At 40.0% G+C, this 18,860-nt stretch overlaps 1 protein-coding gene across 28 annotated transcripts in view; it reads left to right on the forward strand.

Moving 5' to 3' along the window:
- Positions 1–18,860, forward strand: part of LOC100223410 (poly(rC)-binding protein 3) — a 499,051-nt gene that overhangs the window by 139,158 nt on the left and 341,033 nt on the right. For 3 of the 28 annotated variants that reach the window (XM_041714247.2, XM_041714246.2, XM_072924407.1), the window contains exon 3: positions 7,138–7,253. The exons of the other annotated variants lie outside the window; for them this stretch is intronic. The gene's annotated coding sequence lies outside the window, so the exon portion shown is untranslated. The remainder of the gene's footprint in view (positions 1–7,137; positions 7,254–18,860) is intronic. 28 annotated transcript variants of the gene reach the window in all.

Raw genomic sequence — 18,860 nt, forward strand, 5'->3', positions numbered from 1 at the left:
GAGCAAAGAATTCTTTATTTTGCTGTGATTCATCCAAACATTCTCAGTGATAGTGGTTTTGATGATAAGATGTGGTGGCTGGGGGCGTTGTTTGAGAACACAGGGCTGCTGCCAGTTCTGTCAGTGTTTTATTGGAAGATTTTCTGTGCAGGGAGGATGCAAGTCATCTAAAGCTTTCATACACCATAGTAGCAGCGGCTGGCTTTCAATATTAAAGTGAGATTTTTGCAAGAAGTTTGGGTTTATGTGTAATTCTGTATATCTGACAGCCTTTAAGATTTAATCCTTCCTTCATTTAGAAACTAACCCTATGGTGCTTGCAGCACCTGCATAGTCCTGTGGGGAAAAAAAATAAGAGGACGCTTTCCATATTTGTCGTCTGCTTTTTCTCTTTATTGTTTTCTTGTTCACTTTCTAGTCTAGCCTTTTTCTGCCTTTTTGCCTGTGATATTTCTTTCCCTTTCTTTAATCTGTATGACTTCTTCCACTGGTTGCCCACTAGCTGCTATTTGCCTTTGAGGATGGGGCATCTGTACCTGAGACGGGTGAATCTGCTATGTGTTCCCATTCTAATATGAATGTCATAGGAGTAAGAAGCAAAGCTGGATTTGTTTGTATTGGCCTTGTAAATGGTCCCTTCATGGTCAGGAACATGAAAATATTTTGGCTTCTTTTGTGTTAGGCTGCAGAATAGGGCACACTGTAAAAATCTGGTTTCAATTCGGGTTGGGTATGATTTCTTGCCAACAAAACTCCTTGCAGCAATCCCTTTGCTGAGGACTTACAAATCTTCTCACCTTGCCATCTTCTTTTCCCTTCTCCTTTCCTGGGAGGACTTGGATACAAAAAAAGGTACCCACACTGGAAGTGATATTGGCAGAAACTCAGGAGGGGCTTCCTTCCTAAAAAGCAGGCAAGGTGTGGATTAAGAGAGTGTACAGCGGGGATAAAGTCTAACAAAACTATGCAGCTTTCTGTTACCTCTCAGGTTAGGAATTCATTAAACCTCACCCCAGAAGCACCAGCTGCAGTGCTGCGTTGCTCACTTTTTGGAACACAGCGTGCATCAAGTCTTGTTTTGCCTGGTTGCACTTGATGTTGCCTTTGTTATTTACAGATGACTGGAAATGGATAATTCCAAATGTGAATGTATTAAGCATATTATGCCTAACACTAGCTGTGTTTTGTGCTGTCAGTGTGGGTGGAGGGCTGCTTTTTGGGTTTTGGAGGCATCTTATTCTGTCACCCCAGATCATTGTGTTGGCTAAGTGCCATCTTTTGTGGAGAATTGTGCTAGGATTTAATAATAGCAGCCGGGCATTCCCTGCTGGGTGCTGGGGATACATCAGCTTAGGCCTTGCACAAACACATCTAAAGCATCAGCGATGCTAACAAGAGTTTCGTCACTGAGTTGCCAAGTCCAGGATTGTCTATGTGGCTCTAAAGAGAGATCTGACTTTGTCGTTGCTCTCTGTCTTTGTACTTAGCTTGTGCATGACACCAGAGTGCTCTTGATATCAAAATTTCTATAAAATCTCTCTGGTTTCCTAGGTCTCAGTTTGTCTGGCTAATCAGAGGAGGACTTTTAAACAATTCTTTAGTAGGCATAAGAAAAAAGTGTGCTTAACATAACAGCAAGTGTGAAATTAGCAACCTTTTTTTGAAAGTTCACATGCCAAATGCAACTAATCCACCATATGTGTAACCTAAAAAGTACAAACATATGGATATTCTTCCCTCCCTCTGTTTCTCAGCCTTTTCATGGCTGTTGCAATTGTAAGTAGCCCAGTAACACTATATGCTTGATCAATGCATGGGATCTGTGATGGTATTTTGCAGTTGGGATTACTGCATTGCATAGCATGCCTCAAAGTGAAATGAAAGGAATACCACAAACTTTTCAGCTGTGACGTGTCACCTCAGTAGTCATGTGCCTTTTAAAAATACATAGAAGTTACAGTTTTTCAGTAGCCCAGGGAGAATAATGTGTAACAGAAAATATTCTGGTTTTGATTCTTTTTTAAGTGGTTTGTACATTCCTGATGACTTTCCCATATAAGGGACATGTCTCTTTCCTTACCCTCTGACAGCATCTGCTGCAGCCCCTGGAGTTACTTGGCTCTGGCACAAAGAGAAGAAGACTCCTGGTAGAGGGAAAATAATAAGATTACATACTTTTAGAAAAGGATCTATTTCTTGGCCATAGCATAGGGAATATGTAGCGGTCATACCTTTGGGATTTGCTTTCATCCCTTCAGCGACCAGTTACAGTAAGATAAAACAGTCAGGACTGCAACTCCCAAAGTCATTTGAGACGATCCCAATCAGACCTCAGGTAAGTGGCAGACTTTTTACTCCTTTTCAGGTAGGCTGGTACTCATCATGGGTCCAGTTTTGTGACACTTAATTCATGTCACTCATCATGTTGCTGTGGTATGTCACCCATTTAGGTTAAGATTAGAAAAGCAAGCACAGTATGACCCACTTCATAACCCAAGTGTAAGCACGTGCTTCACAACTCTGTTGTAGAAAGAACACAGTTTGGCCAAAGTGGATATAATCAGTTCATTTGTATGCAGAGCTAAAATTAGTGAAGAGTAGCTTCCAGATAAGGATTCATTTAGGGAACTGTGGCGACTGCATAATTAGCTATAGGTATGGCTTTAATTGCAGTCTGTAGCCAATAAAGAATATATTTGGTCTATAGAAAGAAGCAAAGGAATAGAATAAGTGCACGAGGCAGTTTAATGTTTAAAGTACTGTTTGCAAATACAAGCTATTAAAAAAGTGAATCATGCTGGAAAATGGTCCCAAGACATAAAATATTAATTGATCTTTAAGCCTTTGTAAGAGGCACTGATATATACTTTGTATCTAAATGTGTCCCCTTTTAACTTCCATCTGCTTTGTGTACACCAGTGAGGGAGAAAAAGGCACATTTTGTAGGGATCAGGATGTAACAATGTTTGCATTTTACATAGTGTAAAATGCAGGTGTCCACAGACTGACTAATATTTCACCAATGAGAAATTTTATTCTAATGGAATGATCATGTTAATTTTTTTTTTCTTCAAATCAAGAGAAGAGAGAGAACCATGTCTCTTTTGGGAAAGTGGCAGTTATGGAATATGGAATTACTAATTTTATAACAAATCTCTATCTAATATTCTAGTATAAGAATATAATACAATATAGATATATAATTTAAGAGAGGACTTGAATCTTTGTCCACCTTGGGGTTGAGTCTAGAGATTTTTATTTTGCAGGCAGAGAGCTGGAGTGATGATGATTGTAAGGTCTGGGTTAGGGACAGCTCTTCAAGAGACAGCAGAATGCAGGATAACACATGTGCCTGTACAGGGCAAGCGTGTCAACTGATGGAGAGTATCTGAAGGATGTAGCAGCAGATAGATAATTATTTGGCAATGTAATGATGATTCTTCACAGAACCCTAGAATTATTCAGGTTAAAAGAGACCTTAAAGATCACCTAGCTCCAACCTCCTGCCATGGGCAGGGACACTTTTTGCTCAACCAGTTGCTCAGAATTCCATCCATCCAAGGCTCAAATCCTTCCAGAGATGGGATATCCCCAGCTTCTTTGAGCAACCTGTTCTTGTGCTTTATCACACTCACAGCATAGGATTTCATCCTAATATCTAATCTAAAGCTGTGCTTTCAAGTTGAAGCCATTACGCCATATCCATTATATGCCCCTGTCAAAGCTTGCTTGCCAGCTTTCCTTCACTTTAGGTGCTGGAAGGCTGCTATAAGGTCTTCCTGCAGCCTTTTCTTTTCCAGGCTGAACAGTCCCAATTCTCTCAGCACAATTTGAGAGGAGAGGTCCTCCAACCCTCTGATAATCTTCTTGGTCCTCCCCTGGATTTGCTCCAACAGGGCCAATCCTTACTTTGGAAGCCTCAGAGCTGGATGCAGCCCTCCAGGTGGGTCTCATTGGAGCAGAGCAGAGAAGCAGAATCACCTCCCTTTACTTGCTGGCCATGCTGCTTTTGCTGCAGCCTGGGATACACTTGGCATTCTGGACTGTGAGAACACATTGCCATGTCACGCTGAGCTTTTTGTCAACACTTGCTCCTCAAGACTGCTCTGCCCAGACTGTATTTGTGTTTGGAATTGCCCAGACCCCTGTGTGGGACCTTACCCTTGTTCTTGTAGAACTTGATATTCACAGAGGTCCACCTCCCAAAGTCATTCTGGATGGCATCCCTTCCCCTCGGTGTGTCAATTTCACCACACAGGTTGGTGTCTTAAGCAAACTTGCTGAGGGAGCACTCAGTCCCACTGTCCATGTTGCCAACAGAGAAGTTGAACAGTGATGATCCCAATATCAGCCCCTGAGAAAAACTTCCTCCTGCTGCTCTCCACTTGGACCACTTCATATTAAAAAATCTTCCAACTGAAAATTTTACTGTATCCTGTTGTTTAAGCATCCAGAGAGGACAAGCTAGGTAGATGCAAAAGCAGGGAGTCAATTAACCAGTGCACATGGCTGTGGGTTTGTAATATGCAATACATGATATGTGAGGAAAACCAGTGGAGTACATACTGAAGTCTGCTAGATTTTCCTTTTGCTTATTTTGTGTCTATACTTGACAACTGTCTTCTGGGAAAATTTGAGTTTGATAACAAACAGTCTGCTGTGAAAACATACACAAAAGAGGATAATATCTGCATTACTTAAATATTTAATGTGCTAAAGCAGCACTAAAATACTACCCAACAGTACAATATATACTGTATTCCTGTACATTTTCTAAAACTGAAGTCTGATGGCCATATGTTAAAATGAAGGAACATGGCTTTCCCTGGAAGGTAATATTTTTTACTTCTAACAACAGATGTATGTAGTGCTCTCTGCCAGAGAGAGAAAAAAGTCACAGTTAGGAAAAGGGTTGGAGCTGAGTTTTATTTGCCTGCTCAGAGAGCTAGATTTCTCTCTAAACTTTTTCATTTGTGATTTTCTGAATACAGCCTAATAATTTCTGATGCATTTCACTTCTAGGGGGAATTTCTGGTAGTGTTGATCCTACCATTGAAGAGAAAACCTTGATAAACTGTTCTAATGTAAATAATTGACCTACAGAATTTGAAAATTCATATTCCTTAATTTTCTAAAATACAGTTTACCCACCATTTCAAAATAGTCTCTTGGTCTTGAGGTAGGGAGAGACGTTGTTCAGTTTCTCTCTCCTTGGTGACTACTTTTACCACAGTGGAAAAGGGAATGTCTGTAAGCTGTAAGGGCTGTTTCCTCCTTTTTTTTTTTTTTTTTTTTTTTAGCAGAGCATGCAAATGTACCATATTTAACTTGCTGCATGGTATGCACCTGTCAGTGTCAAAAATGGTGCAGTGAATAGTGACACCAGAACTTTTCCTTTTCTCCTTTGAACCAAGTGTACCCATGGTATTTCTCTGTAGGTTTCACTAGTCTTTCACTACTGTCTGTGTTCTCAACTGCATTAGTGCCACCTATGCAATACAAATTAAAACTTTTAAAACACATGGATCCCTTTATTTCTTTGGCTTGTTTATACCAATAGTTGTAGGCCTTCCCTTTCATCACAACATTCATATCAATCCCCATCTAGTCCTCTGCAATCACAGGGAATTGTGCACTGCTGTGAAGCCCATGTTATCTATCCCATGTGGGCAATACACAAGGAGACATAAAGCATCTGTTTTGTCACAGATTTAATCTACAGCAAAGGTGAAACCAAACAGTTTCTACTCTTTCTCTCCCCACAACAGTCATTGCCCAGAGAGGCTGTGATGAATTGAGCGCATTATTCACACTCTGTCCTTGTGCTATAGCACAAGACTTGGTTACAGTAAAGCTGCGTGCTTTGACCCCCATACACACTTTGTGTTCATACACCGTATTATGTTGAGCCTCTTTAGGGCTCCTGTCTAGTCCTGAAATAAACAGGGAAGGGTCCTGAGGAAGTTTACCCCATGCAAAAATTGAAGGTGAGATGCTTGAGGACTTTGTTATTGTCCAGTAGTTTGTGTTGGAAGGACAATAAGACTTCTTTCTCTGGGATTTGAAAGCAGCCTGTAACCCCCTGTCATGGTCAAGTAGGGGGTGGTTGTTAAACATTTCTAACTGATTCAGTAGCTGGAAGGACTGATGTCATGGGGTCAGAAATCTGGTGGAAGACAGCAAGGAAACTGGAAGGCTGAACACAGAGAGTTGGATCCTTTCTCCACGGACTTTCTGCTTTGTGAGAATTACTGGTGTTCTGGTACTCCCACTGAAAGCAGATTTTTAGAACACAGTGACTGAAGCTGTCATTCACTTAGTGGCACACAGAGAAAGATTTCTGCCATGAGATGCAGACAATTACAGGCAGAAAAAAATTGCCACAGATCAGCTTTGCAAATTTTAATGCATTTACCCATAATTTAACTATTCCTTAACTAAATTCTTCACCTGGTAAAGATGATATATCCTCAGGGATAAAAAGTTGAAATAACATTTTGAAATTTTCTCCTAGTTAAAGCATTATGGCTTAATTTTTGCCCTTTATGTCTTTTTTTAAGCTGAATTCTTACTTGTTCATCAAAAGTTTGGGGTGTAGGGTTTTTTTGGGGTTTGTTTGTTTTTGGATTTTGCTTGGGTACAGGTACCCTAAACTTGTAAAATTTTTCATACTTTATTTTTGCTAAAAAAATCCCTTATACAAAGAAATTAATGTAAGGAACTATTTTCCAAGATAGTTAATTGTATTCTAGCTCTGTAACTTTGCTTCTGAGATCCCAGCTAGACACGGTGCATACTTTTTCTAATCAGAGAGAGAGATCCTAATGAAGGACTGAGGAAATTACCCAGGTAGTTAGTGTACTGGCATCACAGTTGCCATCTAAAATAGTGCCTTCACATGTTTAATTGATGCATCTGTTACTTCTCAGACAAGCAACACTAGCTGTAAGTCAGGGTAGTTTATCTACCTTGATGAAATTCCTGTTCTCTGTTGAAGGGGAATATTTTCTGCTCTCTACTCTATGTTCAGGCTCTTGTTCTGGAACGTGAAGGTGCACAGGAGTCCCTGGTGCAAATTAATCTTCTGTGGTCCTATTTCAAGTGAAACTAACTCCCATGCTTGTCTCTTCTGTGCAGCTGTCAAGCCATTTGGAGACTTATTGATCCTTGCCACAATAGAACAGTGACACTTGAGCAACAGCAAACTGTTTCTGAATGTTTTCTGATGTATTGCAGGCATCAATGCTATTCAGGTTAGCACTTGGGCCAGATATGTTGTTTTGTTTCACTTGCTGTCGCCCTGTTCTTTGTTTATTGTCTTCAAATATGGATATGCTTACAATCTAATTTACACAGCAACCTAGAAACAGAGCTCTGATTTTTAAAGTAGGCTGTTGTTTGTTACCTTTGTTTTTACAAACAGACAAGTAAATAAGCTCTAGCATTGCAGTTTGTTCCAGTGCTGAAAAATGAGAGGAAGAATTGCTGGAATCTGTGCTGTACATGAGGCCAAGACTGCTGAAGTGCATGGGTTGCTGAAATCCTCTGACATGACTGGGCACGTGGAGGCAGGGCAAGTATGGGTGTATATGCTTTGTTTTTTGGAGGATATAGGTAATGGAAGCCATGTGGCTTCATTCATCTTCAGACACAAATAAATTAAAAGAAATATTTGTAACAACTGAGACCTATGACCAACTTGTGGCAACGTAGAGAAGTAGAGCATTGAAGAGCTTGTTTCACACTCCTGTTCAGAGATTATTTTATTGAATTGCACTGAAAGATGGATGAAAGATTCAGAAAGGTTTTGTGGTAAAGGGTATGTACAGTAATAGCAGAATGCATATGACAGCAGGAACAGCAGGATAGTTGTACTTGGATTGTTGGTATCAATCCTTTCCAGAAAAATAAGCTGCATATTATGTCAAAAAAAAGGGGAAAAAAGAGAATAAAAATGCAATGTGTAGAAATAGGACACAACTTGAAAACACTCCCATTGGAGACAGATAAACTTTATTCTGATATGTCCAATATACTGAAGCTTCTATGGAGAACCCTCTAGGTTCTCTGTAATTTCAAACTAAAATTTCAGGAGGTTTAGCTGTGATTGTATGATCAAGGGCATTTGGGGGGATCTTGAGGTCACAGACAAGTAGCTAGGTGTAGATAGATAGTGCTTACTCTCAGAAACTTATGTGAGAGACTTGAAATTTTTTTTAGAAAATAAAGCATTGATAAAATCCTATTTGAAAAACCATTTGCAAGAAGTATATCTCAGGGTACAGTCACAAATGTTAGGTGTTTGCAGCTATTTTTGCACAGCATGTGGTAAATGTACTGAGTAATACTTTTAATAACTAATCTACTGTCCCTCCAGACGTACAAGAAAGGTGTCTTTTGTTTTATGCCCGGGGCTGGGAACAGTCTCAGAGATACAATTTGGCAAAGAGGGGATAGGTGAGAGTCTCAGCATCTCCTCCAAAGACTACCCAGCAATGCTGTCTGCTGTCTCTCTCTCCACAGCTGGTAGCCCTATAAATAGCATCAGTTTGACAACAGCTTTTTTCATGGGAAATGGTTGTGGAGAGAAGAGGTAAAGAAGGGAAAGAGGGTGCAAGCTCTGCTGTGTGACAGCTGAGCACAGATTACACAGTTTATTGCAGACTTTTCCTGAGGCCAAGGTGAGGCACGTGTAACAGGAGAGAAGAGGACCAGGTATTTTAGAAGGGAACAGAAGGTGATGAGACAAAGAGAGTCTTTGAAGGGTTTTGAAGATGGGCATTCTGAAAAAAAACCAAAAAAACCTATGTTCTATCTTTTCTATTTTTTTTGTTTTACATTTGTGTGTCTTTATCAACATATGACTGTCGGAATCTGTGGGTATTGGTGATTCCGAGATTGTAGAAAGTCTCTGTCTTTCTGCCCCGTTGCCAAAGAAGAAGCCATAATTCATCTGTGATGGTTTTCAAGGTTGTTTATTCTTGCTTATCTCTAACATGTTCTGCTGCCCTGCCGCAGGTCTGTCCTGCAGGGCAGCGTGCAGGGCTCTGCCCCTCAGTGGGATGGTACAAACATTATATACCAGAAACTACTGTGTGCTATATTTACAATAATGTGCCAATATCTATCATCTACGTTGAACAGTGTGTCCCCAGCCTAAACCAATAGAAAAATGCCAACACTACAGTGAAACATGGAGGGCATGAAGAAGGAGGAAAAGGACAAGACACACCCAGTTTCCTCCATCTTGTCCCCTCTGAACCCCTAATCTAGAAACCTAAAATTTTACTTTTGCACCCGTGCCACACTTAATTATTACTCATATCAAACACTCAGAGCTTGTAATTCATCCTGTAAGATTGAAAACTCTTTTCCATGGACAGAGATCAGAGACAGTGTCTCTCAGGGCTCTGTACAGGAGGTTCCTGACCCCCTGCCAGGGTCCCAGGCCTTCCAGGGCAGTCAGAGGGAAGCCCTGGATTCCACATATGACAAAAAGAGGAACATCATGGATATATTGTTCCTGGGTTGTGACAAAGCAGATTGCTGATTCTTCGAATTAAGTAATACAGATATTTTTATTTCCCCTTCCATTATGCTGAGAAACTTGGAAAAGTGAAAATCCTAGGGAATTTCTTGTGCCAAAGGAAAATTTCAAATTTGCCTTTTTCAGTCTATGGCAGTCAAGTGTGTATCCTGAAGTGGTGTGTGACAGACTGTCAGAGAATGAGTACTTTGTTAAGTACTAGCTAATTTATTGTGACATTCATCTCTTTGCAGTGATTAGGTTTTTGACAGATGTTTTTCCCCTTTTCAATTAACACCTGTGCAAGGAAAAACCTCATCTAGGCAGGTTATTTATTTGAGCCAGCTTAGGCCCATTTTTCACCTATGGATGCAGGAATACACAAAGTACACTGAAACTGAGTTCTGGTCTGAGTCAAGGAAGCAAATACCCTTCTTTCCAAAGCTAAGGCAGCCCTCCTCTGCTGCCTGCCTGAATCTTTTCTACTGCTTCCTTTGACAAAGGCTCTGACCCTGACACCACTCTAAAAAGTGAAAAACATTGCCTACAAAATGGTGCAGTGTTCCCACAATGTTGTCTGATGGATTATTCTATTCCTGCTTCAAATCTAAAGCTTCTTTGATATTTCCTTAATCAACTTTAAAAATAAAGGGTTGTTCAAATATCTTTTCTGCAAATATACTTCCATAAAATTCTATGATTTAAAGATTGAAATAAAATAATTTAAATAGCCCTTTTGTGGAATACACACATCTAAAATATTTATCAATGTCTGATTGATTATTTATTTGAGCAAATTAAGTAATATATTTTAGTCTTGGATTAAAGACCCAGGAGTATTGGGGTTTATGGAAGCCTATAAACCTTTCTTCTCATGGAAAATGAAGTTGTTCAAGTTAACAGACTTTTCAGTTGAAATACATCTGTCCAGAAAAAATGGCTGAGTGGTCAGAAAGATTTGAATGTGCTGAAAGACAGTTTTGGTAGAGAAGAAGACTGGCCTGGCTGAGTGGGGATCTTTTGCAGGAATTATAGAAAAAAAGCAGGGTGTATCCTCTTTGGAAAAAGGGACAGGCAGCTCAGGTAGTGTACAAAGACGTCGTTAGATCATGTAGAAAGATGAATGCTCACTTAGAACTTAATCTGACCACAACTATAAAAGACAATTTAAAAAAGAGTTTATAAATACATTATTAACAAAAAGAAGGCCAAGGAAAAATCCCACTTTTTTTTTGATGCGGGGCAGAGGAATACAGTCACTAAAGGTGAGGAGAAAGCTGAGGTACTTAACACCCTCTTTGCCTCAGTCCTCAGCAGTAAGAGCTGTTGTCCTCAGGACCACTGGCCTCCTGAGCTGGTGGACATGGACAGGAAGCAGAAAGGACCCCCTGTAATCCAGGAGGGAGCAGTAAGTGACCTGCTGAGCCACTTAAATACCGAGTCCATGGGAGCAGATGGAATCTATCCCAGGGTGATGGGGGAGTGGGTGGAAGGACTCTCCAAGCTGCGCTCTGTCATTTGACATCAGTGCTGGCTCACTGGAGAGTCGCAGATGACTGGAGGTTGGCCAGTGTGACACTCATCAAAAGAAAGGCTGAATGAGGATCCAGGGTGTAGATGTTCTCAGTCCAGTCAGAGAAAAAAAGAGAGACATTTCTGCCAGGCTAAGCCTGGGAAAATGTCTGAGAGGAATGTTAACAATCTGTTATCTTGCTTTCTGTTTATATTGTTTATAGATGTGTTCTACCACACTGACCTAAGTCCAGTGTACCAATAAGGTGCAATGTTTTTACTTGAAGACAATGGAATTAATGTTCACAATATTCTCTATAAAAGAAAGAAGTGCTTTTGAATAAATGCTCAGTTTGCCTTCTGAAATCATACGAGTCATTCTGCCCATCCATGGCTCAACAGTGTCACCAGGGAGCTACAGGCCTTCAGCCTGACCTTGGAACAGATCACCTTGGGTGTGATCACACAGCCTGTGTAGGACAACCAAGGGCTGAGATCCAGCCAGCACAGGTTCAGGAAAGGCAGGTCCTGCCTTTTATGATCTCCTTTTATGACCAGATGACCCACCTGGTGGATGAGGGACAAGCTGTGCACGGGTTTACCTGGACTTCAGCAAAGCCTTTGGCACCATCTCCCACAGCACCCCCTGGAAAAGCTGGCAGCCCTCAGTTTGGACAGGTGGGACCTTTGCTGGGTTAGGAGCTGGCTGGATACCCAGTGGTGGGGAATAATTCTGCCACCAGTAGGAACCAGTCACTGGTGGTGTCCCCCCAGGAATCAGTGTTGGATGCAGTCCTGCTTAATATCTTTATTCATGATACAGATGAGGGGATCTAGTGTAGCCTCAGTAAATTTGCTGACACCAATATGGATGCGAGTGTCAATCTGCTGGGAGGTAGGAAGACTCAGTGAGGATCTGGCCAGGCTGGATTGATGGGACAAGACCTATGATATGAGGTTCAACAAGATCCAGTTCCTGGATCCTGCACTTCAGCTGCAACAATCCCATACAGTGCTACAGACTAGGGACACAGCGTGGAAAGTTGCTTAGTGGAAAAGGTCTCAGGAATGCTGGTTGAACAGTGGCTGAGCATAGGCCACTGTGTGCCCAGGCAGACAAGAAGACCAGAGGCATCCTGGCCCGTATCAGCAATAGTGTGGCCAGCAGGACCAGGGACGTGATTGTCCTCCTTCCTTAGCACTGGTGAGGCCACACCTCAAATCCTGGGCACAATTTTGGACTCCTCAGTTCAGGAATGACTTTGAGGTGCTGCATTGACTACAGAGAAGGGCAACAAAGCTGATGAGGCATCCGGAGGGTAGGTCTTCTGAGGAGCAGCTGACAGAGTGGGGTTGTTTAGCCTGGAGAAAAGAAGACTTAGGGGGAACCTGATAAACTCTCTACAACCACCTGAAAGGAGGTTGTAGCAAGGTGGGGGTCAGGGTCAGCCTCTTCTCCTATGTAACTATGTGACAGAAGAGGGGAATGGCCTCATGCTAGGGAAGGTTCAGGATGGACATTAGGAAGAATTTGTTCGCAGAAAGGGTGATTAAACTCTGGAATGGGCTGCCCAGGGAGGTTGTGGAGTTACCATCCCTGGAGGTGTTTAAGGAAAGACTAGATGTGCCATGGTTTGGTTGACATGGTGGTGTTCAGTTAAATGTTGTACTTGAATATATCAGAGGTCTTTTCCAACCTAATTGATTTGGTGATTCTGTGAATGAAAATAAGAGATTTTTTTTTTAACTGAGTTTGCTAGTTAAAAGTCTTATGTCACCTGTGTTGGTAATGAAGTAGAAAAGAGAATATCTGAATATGTAGGGCTGTAATGCATGTGATGTGAGCATCACTTTGGGGATAGCTGTCTGCTGAGTTCCAAATTCATCTGTCCTGGCGAGGCTGCAGCTGGGCTAGAGGGGCTGGACAGGGCATTGCAGGTGTGGCCTGGCTGGGCTAGAGGGGAGCTTGTGTCTGCATTTGATGTCCTGTTGCTGATCGGCAGCCAGCACAGTATGGTCCTCAACCCCTTTCAGGACTGTAGGGATCATGGATGGTGGAGGCCCTGCTTGGTGATATGAAGCAGAAAGAGCTGTGCTGAAGGAGCAGGGAGATAAGAGGGTCTCTGTCTCCCACAGCCTGAATAAAGAATCCCCTTTGCACTCCTTAAACTCAAATACAATTTTCACTCTACTGGATTCTGCAAGCACCAAGCACAGGGAAGGTGCTTAAAAAGTAATAAAGAACAGCAATAACAACTGATTAGGTCTGGGCACGTAAGAAGAAGGGGAATACTTTGTGAGTATTTAAAATCTTAAAATGTATTTGCAAGCAGGTCCCTCCATGCACTGTTGTTAATTACCTAGACAGCAGAAGCTGTGCAATCACCTTCAATCACAGGCTTCTATTTAATAAGCTTATTGTAATGTATTGCAATTAACACTCTCCTAACAGTTTGTGCAAATTTTCAACTTTTTCTCTCAGTGCAGCATAGTAAATCAAGCTATAAAGTCCATTGGTAAATCTATTTTCTCCCTGTTAAAGTGGATGAAAATATGTGGTGGCAGAGCTGAAAATGGCACTGTCTGGTAACGGGATGGGATTGCCAGGCAGGGCTGGACAGCTGCAGCTGTGCCCCCAGTGTGTATGGGTCCCACAATTAATTGTGAAAACTCTGGGGGAGATCTCTCAAATCCACTAGAAACATTTGCACATTCACACTATTTAAAATACCTCCAGTGCCAGAAGCAGAATCCTATTTATCTCTCATCCATAGCTAAATCAGGCAAAATTCCTTCTCTGTTCCACCAGTTCTTTTCAGAGCAACAGTCAATTGGAAGTTGATCCAATTTACATCAGAATAATGAGAGCAAACTTCATCCTAAAAAAAGATCCTTTTAAGTTTAGTTTGTCTGTGTATGGGTTTGTTAGTAGGTTTGTTTCTTAGATGTATCTGCAATATCTGGATGTACGTGTGTGCACTTGTGAGATTCTGCTGGCAGACAGCTCTGGTGTGTGTGCTGCTAACAGCTACAAAAATAAAGTAATGAGAGGGAACACTTGAGAACGATTCTGCAAGGAAGATATTGCCCAGGAAGCAATTCTTTACAGGCAGGATAGTACTGTTTGGGATATTATTCCTTGGCTATTTATGATCATACTGATACTTTTCTATTCAAGGTTACATTTAGGCAGTACACTAGAATGCTGAAATGAAAGAAACAGTGGAGTATTTTGACAGACACATCCTCAACAATAAGCATTAAATTCTGAGAGATGTTTCTCGTTTCCTCATAAGTTTTTCAGACTATTTACAGGTTTGCAAAATATTTATGGAGGTGAAATATCTACAACAGTGTTATCAATGACTAGATGAGACACTTAGCTATTTAAAAGATGTTTATCTGGGGTATCTGAAGATACCATGCTGTGTAGAATTGGACAATATAAGTGCCCTGTGTGATGTTTGTATCTGTAAGACTCGTCAAGGTTGAGCAGATGAAGAGAGGAAATTCTAAAAAGATAAAGCACAGGCAAATAGAAGCAGTTATCTCAATTGCCTAGTCTCTCTTTTTGCAGTGTTTTTTCTAAGCACAGAATTGAGTGCAGCTCTCACAACAGGTAGACACTTGCCAGCCCCTTCTGGACACCCAATGAGGAAAAAAAAAATCCTCTTACAGGAAAAATTTTAAAGCTTCAAAATGAAAATATTTGGTTTGTTAGTCTTATTACCTGTATTCATCTCCAAGTAACCATGCTTTCAAAATTAACTATATTGGTGGGGCTTTTTTTTTTTGTTTGTTTCCTTTTAAGTTGTTAGCTTCTCCAATGTGTAAGTCCTCAATCAGGTTTGTTTAAACAGTTCTTGCTCTGCTACAGAGATTGACAGGAGATAGATGCTTAAATTTTTTAGAGGGAACAGACTCTTCTCTACTTAGGTGTAGTTTTAATCCCATTCCCTTTCCTCCTCTTCTTTTTTTTTTTCTTTTCCAATAATTTTCTTTCCACCTGCATTTGTGCATTGGTGAGAAACGGGCAGAGAATAGCTTTTCAGCCCTCTAGGGAGTGGTGCAACTGCAGCCTGAACATGGGATGCTCAGAGACACTTATTCTGAGCCAGGTCCTGCTCCCTGCTTGGAAATACTACAGCAAGCAGGTTTGTGGTGCAAGTCTGTTGTTGCTCAATCTGAACTACAAGGGCTTCTTTCTGTAAAGCTGAGTTTTTACACATCTATGAAATATTTTGATTTTTCTGGGTTATGGGACACCCAGTGATTCATTATTGCATTCTCAGCCAGTGGCAGTGATGCTGTGTTGCTGTTATGGGTGTGCTGTCACTTTGATTAGTGGACTTAAGGGGCTCAGCTGCATTCCACTTCCCCTAATGTATATTCCTATCACAAATGTTATCTCAAGTTTGCAGCATAAATTGGGAACATTTTTAACTGCACAGACCAAGGGATATAAGAACAAGGCAAAGTGCTGGTAGTGCTTTTACTGAACAGCTATCTTAAAGTTCAGAAAATGCTACTAGCTGACTATTGAAACCAAGCCCCTGAATGAGAGAGAAAAATAAGTATTGTACAGATTATTTTCAGTTTTCATCCAAACTAGATCTGTTTAGCCATAAAGCCTTGTGTTTGTGGAAATTAGAGGCAGAAAATAAGTTAATTGTAGTAACTACAACAAACATCTACTACATGTAGTTATGAATGAACCCTATATTCAGACTTCCTTGAAGTGAGGGAAAAAAATATTTCAAAATATTTGAAATTTGCTTTATGGTCTTGTTTTTTAATTAAACTTCTGGGAGAGAATAAAAATATAAGAAATAACACTTAGGGGAACAATATGCTGAGAAAAGATTGCCAGAAATAGTAACATTCAAACCAACAAACTCCAGCCAGAGAAATATCTTCTGTAAGTCACACCTGTGTGGCTCATGTATTTTTGACATTTCTTCTGGGCTCGTATCATGTTGTTTGATCACTGAGCTTTTTTCCCTGTGCCCTTCATTATGCATGTTGTTTCAAGAATATCTAAGTGATCATTTCCTTTTCTTGTTTTGCTTAAAAGAAAAAAAGCAACAAACAAGTTTTTTGTAACATGAACAGGAAATACAAGGTAAGGTAAATATAAGGTAAATACACATATATTAGGAAGCCTTATTTCTTCTTCATGAGACATTTTGGTTGGAGTATGTCTGCTCCACAACAGAATCTCCAGAGGAGTTTACACAACTTCATTCAGTGATATTTGTGTAGAGGTTTCAAGGGAAACTTTAATTAAAGGAGGTTGTCAAAGATTAGAAGGTATCACTTCCAAAGCATCTATGTCACCACTACAGTCAACCTTCACATCTGCACAATAAAACTCTTCCTCAATCCCTTTTTTCTTTCCTTTTTTTTTTTTTTAATTTTTTGTGGGAAGGGGTGTTGTGGTTTTTGGGTTTTTTTTGAGAGCAGAAAAGACAAATGTCTTTATTTTTTACAGGTGTATAAAACTAGGCATGATTCAAACACCCTATAGATTTGGGAAGAAGAGGGATGACTAGCACTTATTACCACTTTATCATAGGCTATTTATTAAACCTGTTTCTTTGCAAGTTTTGGTTTGTTTGCAGTAGTTATAGTACGTTTTGTATTTTTTGTTACATACATGTATTCTCTATAATTATTTATACAGAGAATTTATACATAAAATGATACAACTTCTGTAAGAGACAAATATTCAGCAAAAAGAAAATATCTATGAGGGAGTCATAAGAATTCTCAGATTTCAATGACAGATCTTTCGAGCTCTTTCATCTTCCAGTTTCTGAGTTAGTTAAGAAACAGTGGTCTTGCAGCACGGACTGTATGTCTATATCCAAGAACAGTAACAACTGATATGTGTTTAAATTGGTGTCCTAAGGTGGAGAGGAAAACTTTCATAACTCTTCTATGCTAGGGTTGGAAGTACAGGATTTGATTACTGTCAGTATTTAACAGATGACTGTTCAATTTATGTCTATGCAAAGTCCCTGGGATCCTGATGTTGATGCACATAAATATAGACTGCTTTGCTGCTTAACAGAAAAATAAAATCTGGCATTATGTAGGTTTTTAGGACATCTCTCTTGATACATAGCAGATATTCAGATTTCCAAAAAATGCTGAAATAATTTTGATTGTGCATTAATGCTGAAACCAAATAAATGGACAAAGATGTTTTTCAGAGTTCTATCTGGGAAGTGTATGGAAATGTATGTGGTGCCACCATGTTTATTTTTGCAGTGCAGAAATACCCTTGAAGCCAAGTGAAGAAAATATGCCTACACTAACTCCTTCCATATTATTATTCACAAGCTTATTTGCAGCTGAAAAGATAATATTGAGAATGCTTGGAGCAGTGATGCTTGCCTGGCCTGTGGGATGTCATGGTTCTTTATAGGTAACGTTGCTTAAAAGATCTTGCACAGTAACTCAAAGTGAAATGCTGCTTTGATACTGGAATCACTTTGGAAATTGTTTTTAACTTAAATCTCTCAGTAGCTGCACAAAGAGGTGGTACTTGAGAACAAGCTCTGTATCATGGAAAAGCAAGGTATGGCATCTGGAAGCTGAGGAGTCTTTGGACTGGGAATGCAGCGTAATTTCTCAATAATGAGGGTGGTCTGCAAATAGAACGCAGAAGTGTGCAGGTAACTTGGCACTTCTAGATTCTTGGCACTTTAGGTCAATGTCATACGATTTTGGGGAAGATACTTTTGGTTCAAACATATAGTTTTATTCAAAAGGACTCTTGTTAAGAGTATTAAGGTTGAACAGAGGAATTAGGAAATACCATTCTTGGATATTACATTAAGAAAGGGTGACTAGATAATCTCAGTGGTACAATGAAATTTTAGCTTCATCAAAAAGTATTGCAAGGGGCTTTTTGTTTTTCTTTGCAGTTTAATGGCAGCTTTCCATACCATATTATAGTGTGTACATCAACTTATTTCATGCTTGAGAGTTGGAGGCATGTCTCTTTTACACAATGCCATTGGTCCTGTTAACATCTTCATCTATTGGATCCCAGGCTGCTGTCTTACAAAGCCTTTGACAGAGATTTTAGGTTTTCACTCAGCCCTAAAGATGTCATTTATTCTGCCACTGACACCAGAAGCCAAACAGAGAACAGAGGCAAATGTCAATGAGTTTTTATGCTTCTGTCACTGCTCAAAATAGAACACCATTCATGAAAAAAAGCTTTTCTTTTTTTTTTTTTTTCCTAAGGCAGAAGGATTCATCCAGATGCTGAAACTTCCTATAGATTTTGAATACAATTAATGATAGCAGATGTTTTAATTTCAAGGAGTTTATTCAAGGAACAGGTCTTGAGCAAAGAGCACAAGCTGTAGGCAGTGCAGAAAGGCTAAAAGTCCTTGTGTCTCCATTATAACAAATATCCTCTTCCCTATCTGGGAAAGGAGATGGGCTAAATTTGCTCTCTTGGCTCAAGGTGGAGTCTTCTGTTTCTGAGAGTCATGGGTTTTCTTCCCTTATTCAATTTCCGTGATCTCCCCACTTCAAAACTCAGATGACAAGAACTGGTTTAGGGTAAGACAATTTCTGTAATACCTATAAAGCCTTGTATGTGTTTTTAAAGTATCTATTTGACTACAGTCTGAAAAGGACAAAAATTATTGTGATGCTTTTTGGGCACTCATGAAGTCTTAACAGATTATTTGTGTGTAGTACCAAATACTTGACTATATTAAAAAAAATAAAATCGTCAAAACAAAATAAAGCGTACTTATATACACATTAAATAATGCTATAATTTATGTCAAAACTTATA

The sequence above is a fragment of the Taeniopygia guttata genome, chromosome 2 (assembly GCF_048771995.1).
Source record: "Taeniopygia guttata chromosome 2, bTaeGut7.mat, whole genome shotgun sequence".
Classification (NCBI taxonomy): domain Eukaryota; kingdom Metazoa; phylum Chordata; class Aves; order Passeriformes; family Estrildidae; genus Taeniopygia; species Taeniopygia guttata.